Below are 6,226 nucleotides of genomic sequence, written 5' to 3' on the forward strand. Positions count from 1 at the left end.
ATAGTTTCTCTCAGAAAAGCACCCATCACCTGGCCAATCCTCTAGAGCGAGTAAGAGCCATCTGGCGGGTGCAACCACCACCGCGCTCGTGGGCTCCGAAGGCACCGCTTCCACAGACCAGCTCCACGTCGATACACGCATGCTATGACCTGTTCCAGCCTCGAATGTAGCTTCCCCAAGGGCATTGTTGGTATTAAGGGCGCGTAAATAACGGACCTAACACTTGCCACGAATCCTGCACCATGCGGAACGTGTGGGTTTCCAACCACTGGTGGCGAGAGCTGCAAACCGTCGCGGGTAGCTTCCGAACGCTCAGCTACGACGACATGGACACGGGGTTCCCGGGAGTTCTGGTCAGGCTCGACTACGGAAGAAAGAAAAGCCTTGCCTTCCTGTGTGGACTCGACGATCCTCGGCTCCGGCCATCGGCCTACCAGTACGCTATGGTGCGGGACAATGTCAACTTCCTCAACGTAAACCAGGTGAGTCTCACTGTTCAGAATGAAGATGGCAACGCTTCCCCAAACTTAACATAGTTGGTTTAAGTACTATTGCAGGGAATCTATGCGTGTAAACTTAAGACTTCAATGCAACTTCGCATTAGATGAGGCGAAAAGCTAAGAAATTACGCAGAGGAGACAACATATGAGCGTAACGGAGTTGGTTCGGCTGTACAGCTATGCTTCTACACTCGCAGGAGACACCCGGTGGCCCCCTTCTTCATGCGGATTCTACTTGGACGGCGAGCTATAGGTGCTGATGGGATGCTGAGGAATCGCCATTTCTTCGAGCTGCCTCCTATCCACTCTCCGGCAGTGTTTTACAGCAAGTGCCACATGGAGTGTTGCACCAGCCTCGAAGCAGGGGTCGATTTGTGGGTTCATCCTAGGGGGGCTGGGATTTTCTTTTTCGCTGTGTGATAGGGATCACTATAATTTGAATGCTGTAAATATATTACCGATATTGAAAGCTTAGTGAGTTCGTGTGAATTTATTCTTGAAAAATCAATTATCAAGGCCCGTAGGCCTGCTTACGTTTTTTGAATGCGAAAGCAGTATGGTTTCGCCTGACGATGCGTAAGCAGACATAAGTTACAAAAGGAATCTTTTCTCATTATTTCGAATTATATTGTTACTTGGCCGCAGGACACAGGTGTGAGGAGCCATGGCAGATGTTGGATGATCTATTTATATAATGTACGAGTGGCGATGACAGAGCGCGCATGTGCTTCATACCAGCAACTCCGTCATCGTCGTTGTAATCGTTGTCTTTCATGGGGGGCCATGACCCCATGGGGCATTGTGCGCCATGTTTTTCACGGGACGTAGCGATGAACCGAAAAATACACAACACATTCATTTTATTTGCTCCAGATTCTACCAAATGCGACGCACGCACCTATAGTGAACATTAACAGACTCCCCCTGCCACTCTTTACCACCACCGTTTTATCACAATGCCCTTCCGCAATACGAGTTTGCCGCAGGGATGTTGTGTCCGCCCGTCATTCTTAAGTTGCTGAAATAGGCTGGTTTCCCTGCTAGCCAGCGAAGTGTTCACATTTATGTTTTTATAACAGCGGAGATGTTTAGGCACTCCTAATGTGCGGCGATGACGCCTGTCATGCCAGGAGAAGGTACTCCGCTGGGCCGACAGATGGCGCCACCGCATCAACGGTGGTCGACTGCAAGATCTTAGCACGCGGTGCGCGTGCACCTCCGACCCTATGTATGCACGGATAAACTACCAAGCCTCCGTAGGTGAGCTTCCAGTACGTACATACCGGGGTGAGGGGCGTTTTCAGCGTTGCCAGCTGCGTGGTGTGGCCACCAGGGTGCAAATGTCAGCGCCGCCGTTTCAGAAGGTTTCACAGGGATGTGACTAGCTTTTTTCCCTTCCTGACTCTACTTTTACACTCTAAAAACATTTCCTGTTCTCTGTTTCCTTTTCTATTCCCGGCATATAAAATAATATAGGTCACATTCTGATAGGTACAGAGCTTCTGGGCCAATCCCCAGTGTAGGTATGGGCCTGGCTCTGAAGCAAACATCCAACCCACACGTCACCTTTGCTGCAATAGTCTGCTCTCGTTCTGACAGATGGACATGCCAAAGCCGGGAACTGGTAGAGGCACCTCCCCTCGCACCGATTCCCTGCACCTCAAGCCGCTCTTCAAGAACGTGCTTCCCACCGTGGACCAGCAGCAGCAGCGGCATTGCGTGCACCCTAATCATCCCCTTGAGAGAGAGAGAGAAATGACATTTATTTACACATCCGGCGTGTGGGAAGTCCCCGGCCTCGCAGGGCGCGGATGTTCCCTATCTTAAGACTACGGCTATTAGAGTCCGATAGTCCCAGAGCCTAGACCTCGAGGATGTTGTGCTCCAACTAGGCGACAGGTACTCGGGTGCCTCCGCGCCCGTTAGACGGGTCGTCGGCTCCCTTTCTCCGCTGCTTCGCCAAAGCTTCCTCAAGCCGCTGGATGGCCCTTCTTTGCGTCTTCGGGTCTTCGGAGCGTATCCACGCTCCCATCTCTTCGGGATACGTGGCGTCCTGGCACTGCCCGTTCCCATTGTCCACAGCACTGTTACACCCTCCCCACATGATGTGGCGGAGAGTAGCTAGTTCACGTTCGCACACACTGCACTTTGCGTCCACGAACATGTCGGGGCACACGTGCCGGGCCAGAGCCGGCGTCAGCACGCACTCGGTCTGCAACTGTCGGAACTTTACTGCCTCCGCACGCGAGAGTTCTCGGTGCGGGGGCGGGAAGGCTCTCCTGACTTCTCCGTAAGCTGCCAGGATCCCACCGTAGTCGGTGAGGGGCTCGAAGTCCTCTTTTCGGTCTTCTCCGCTGGTCTCGGAGGGACGGACTGCCGCGGTCCGGCACGTGATGAGACCACGGGCCGCGGCGTCCGCCTCTTCGTTGCGGTTCTCGATGTCGGGTGCTAGTTGCCGACCCATGTGGGCCGGGAACCACTTGAGAGCGATGGTCGGTCCCGCAGCGGCACCTCGGGCGGCCCGCGTGGCCTCGATGGACCTCACTAGCCGCTCCGTGCCCTGCCAGACCGTGCCTCGGGCGAAGTTCTTGATCGCCGACTTCGAGTCGCTTAGCACCGTGCGTGTACCCGGCAGGCCCATGGCCAAAGCAATCGCCACCTCCTCTGCCTGGCCGGCTGTTCGGGCGCGCACGGTGCTTGCTGTTAGCAGTTCTCCGGTAGTAGCTCGGACCACCACCGCTGCAAAGGCGTTGCGTCTCCCCGGATACCTTGCGGCGTCCACGTAGACTGCACCCTCGTCTCGTTGATGCTGACGGGCCAGCGCCACCGCTCGTGCCGCTCGCCTGCCCTCGTCTCTCTCTGGGTCGGTGTTCTTGGGCAGCGGGTAGACGATAATCTTCCTCGCCGCCTCGTCGCTCAGGGGGACTTGCTCTTCGAGTTCGCCGTCCGGTCCTGTACCCACACGTTCGCCTGGAGGTAGTAATCCCACCCGGTCTAGTAGTCTTCTGCCCGCTGCCGTGCTGCTTAGGCGGCTCAGCTGCGATGCTCTTTGGGCCTCGCTAATCTCCGAGAGCTGGACACGGCCGCAGCTCCACTCATAGGGCTGCTGGAGCTCGACTAAACTGAGCGGCCCAACGCTGCGCCCACACGCTTTGCGCGCACGTCTTCCTACCATTCGTCGCCCGACCCTCCGCTCTCCCGCATCCACTGAGAAGGGCGCTCGCAAGGGGCTGTCGGAGGCTGGCCCCACCGCCCGTGGCCCATGCTGCCCCCGGCGTCGTCCCTACTTGATGATGAGACTCCGGATGTGGCTGCAGACGCCTGTCGCCGGTACGCTGCTGCCCGCAACCACTTCATGCTGGCGGTCGCAGAGGACACCTTCTGGGCCCTGGAAGATTATGGCCGCCACCCGGCCACCGTGCTGTCACCGTCACGCATGTCCGTGGTCCCCATGCTGCAATGAGTGCACGATCATCTGTAGCGCGCGGCCCCCAGCTGTGCCGCAACGTGTCTAGTAGGACTCGCTTAGCGGCTGATGATGAGGCCTACGACACGAAAGATTGGCCCCCACTGAAAAGTCTTCTACCGACTGATGGACACCCAAATGGAAACCAGGATATGGCATTTCTTGGCTGACAGCAAGAAAACGACCAGCAGTGATACGAATTGTCTTGGTACTGCAAGACTCCAATATCTATTCAAGACGGGACGCAAGCCCAGGACGCTATGAGCGGACGAGAACACGGATAAAGTCTAACAATTAGAAATGGAAAGTGCTAGAGAAAAGTAGTGCATACTAGACGGAGTCGATGAAATTATTCCCACAGCGATTGTACATATATCTCTCTCGCGAAGATGCCGGCCCATATCGTCGGTGGCGCAGGGATCTTCGTTGAAGGATCCAGGGCATGCTCGAGGCAGGTGCTGTCAAAACGAAATGAAAGATCAGGGCAGCTGACTTACATTGCGATGAGCGGTGCAGCAATGGCAAGGTAGCAGTAAGTAGTTTGGGCTCGGCACAGCGCTGCTGGTGACGACGTGGCGTCTCCGCGGGGTGACGACGGCCGCCAATCACATAGGTTCTGGGCCTTTGCAACTCCTTCCCATGACTTAACAAAACTTGTTGCTGAGCTAGTTGGTACATATTTTAAGGAAGAAGAAAACGTGGCGCAAACTAGCCGTAGACGAAAGAAACGAGGTAAGCCATATACAGGCGCCAACTTCCAACTGTTTATTTGAAGCGAACCACGCGAAATTTATACGTCTTATATAAGCAGAAACAACAACAACAACAAAACAAAAAAACAAAAAATCAACCTAGGTGTAATCATGTTAACAAGTGTAAAAGGTGGTGACAATGGCTAAAATGAATAAGTACAACACTGCTGAAAGAATGACAACAAATCTACGTCAGCCTCAAGAGTAATCAAGATGGTCCAATAGCGCGTGCGTGCAATGCAGGCGCAGACCAAACCGAAAAGAGGGAAGGACCGCTGCGCGTGCTAAACTACACGCTGGTGTTTAAAAATGACATTTCTTTTTCACTTAACGCTAGTGACGGCGTGCTAACACAGTTGTCGCCGGCTCTTTTGATAAAAACCGCCTCGATCATCTCCCTCTCCGTTTTGTTTCTTGCTCTCCTTAGAAAGGTCGTCTTATCCAGGAGTGGCTCACATCCACAGCGCTTGCAGTGGTCTGCAAGAGAGAGAGAGAGAAACAACGTTTTTTATTGTCCGGCAAAAAGACGCGGCCTAAACGTCACGCTGGACGGCCACCCGGCGCTCGCTACCTACTCGCACCCAGCCTCCGAGGAGAACGTGCTGTCGGCCGCTGGCGCTCGAGAGCCTCCTGCAAGGTGCCCTCCCAATTTGCTGCTGACGGCCAACCGGTGTTCTCTGGCACGTTCGTTGAAGCAACGTCCAGTCTGACCAATATACACTCTTTTGCATTTCACGGGGATGCTGTAAATGACGTTGCTAACACACTCGGTGTATAGCGTGGAGTGCTTTTTTGAGCATGACTCCGGTATCTTATTGGCCAACATAAGGCAAACTTTAGCCAGTTTGCACGGGGCGGAACACACAACGCGCACTTTATACCTGGACGCGACCTCCTTGACGTTGTGCGAAAGCCTGTGAATGCACGGTATTACGTGCGTTTTCATTTTTAAATGCAGAACATTTCAGTAACTCACGATGTCACCCGCGTTGACGTCCGTAGTCCGCACCGCACCCCTCCCTACTATATAAAAAAAATACTATCCGGCGCCAGGTTTCGATCCCTCGACCCTGCGGGCGTAACGCAATGTACATGGTGCTCTAACCACTGCGCCACAAAGCCGACACAGAATTGGAGGCTACGGACGCGCCTTATATCCTTGACTCATTCAAATTACTGCTGACGAGCGCTCTCTCGTCAGCAGTTGCCACAAGTGCGTCAGCATTAACGTAACGCAAACTACTTAACGTCGTGCGCCCCCGGAAATGCTCTGCATTTTATCGTGCCCCTCGCGAGGGGGATGTTTCACTGCGTCTTCTACCGTTCTTCTCGCTCGCTCGTTCGTTCGTTCGTTCAGACGCGGCGTGCTGGGCTCGACCAAGTGCCTGTGGCACATAATGAGCGGCCTCGGGCTCCGTCCGAAGTCGGCAACGGATGACGTCGTCTGCATGCACAGGTCATCCTGCGCGGAACACTGCGCACAACAGCGCTTTTTACATGATACCTAC

This window comes from Haemaphysalis longicornis, unplaced genomic scaffold (genome assembly GCF_048455015.1).
Source record: "Haemaphysalis longicornis isolate Haplotype H1 unplaced genomic scaffold, Haemaphysalis longicornis Haplotype H1 scaffold_3, whole genome shotgun sequence".
Taxonomy (NCBI): domain Eukaryota; kingdom Metazoa; phylum Arthropoda; class Arachnida; order Ixodida; family Ixodidae; genus Haemaphysalis; species Haemaphysalis longicornis.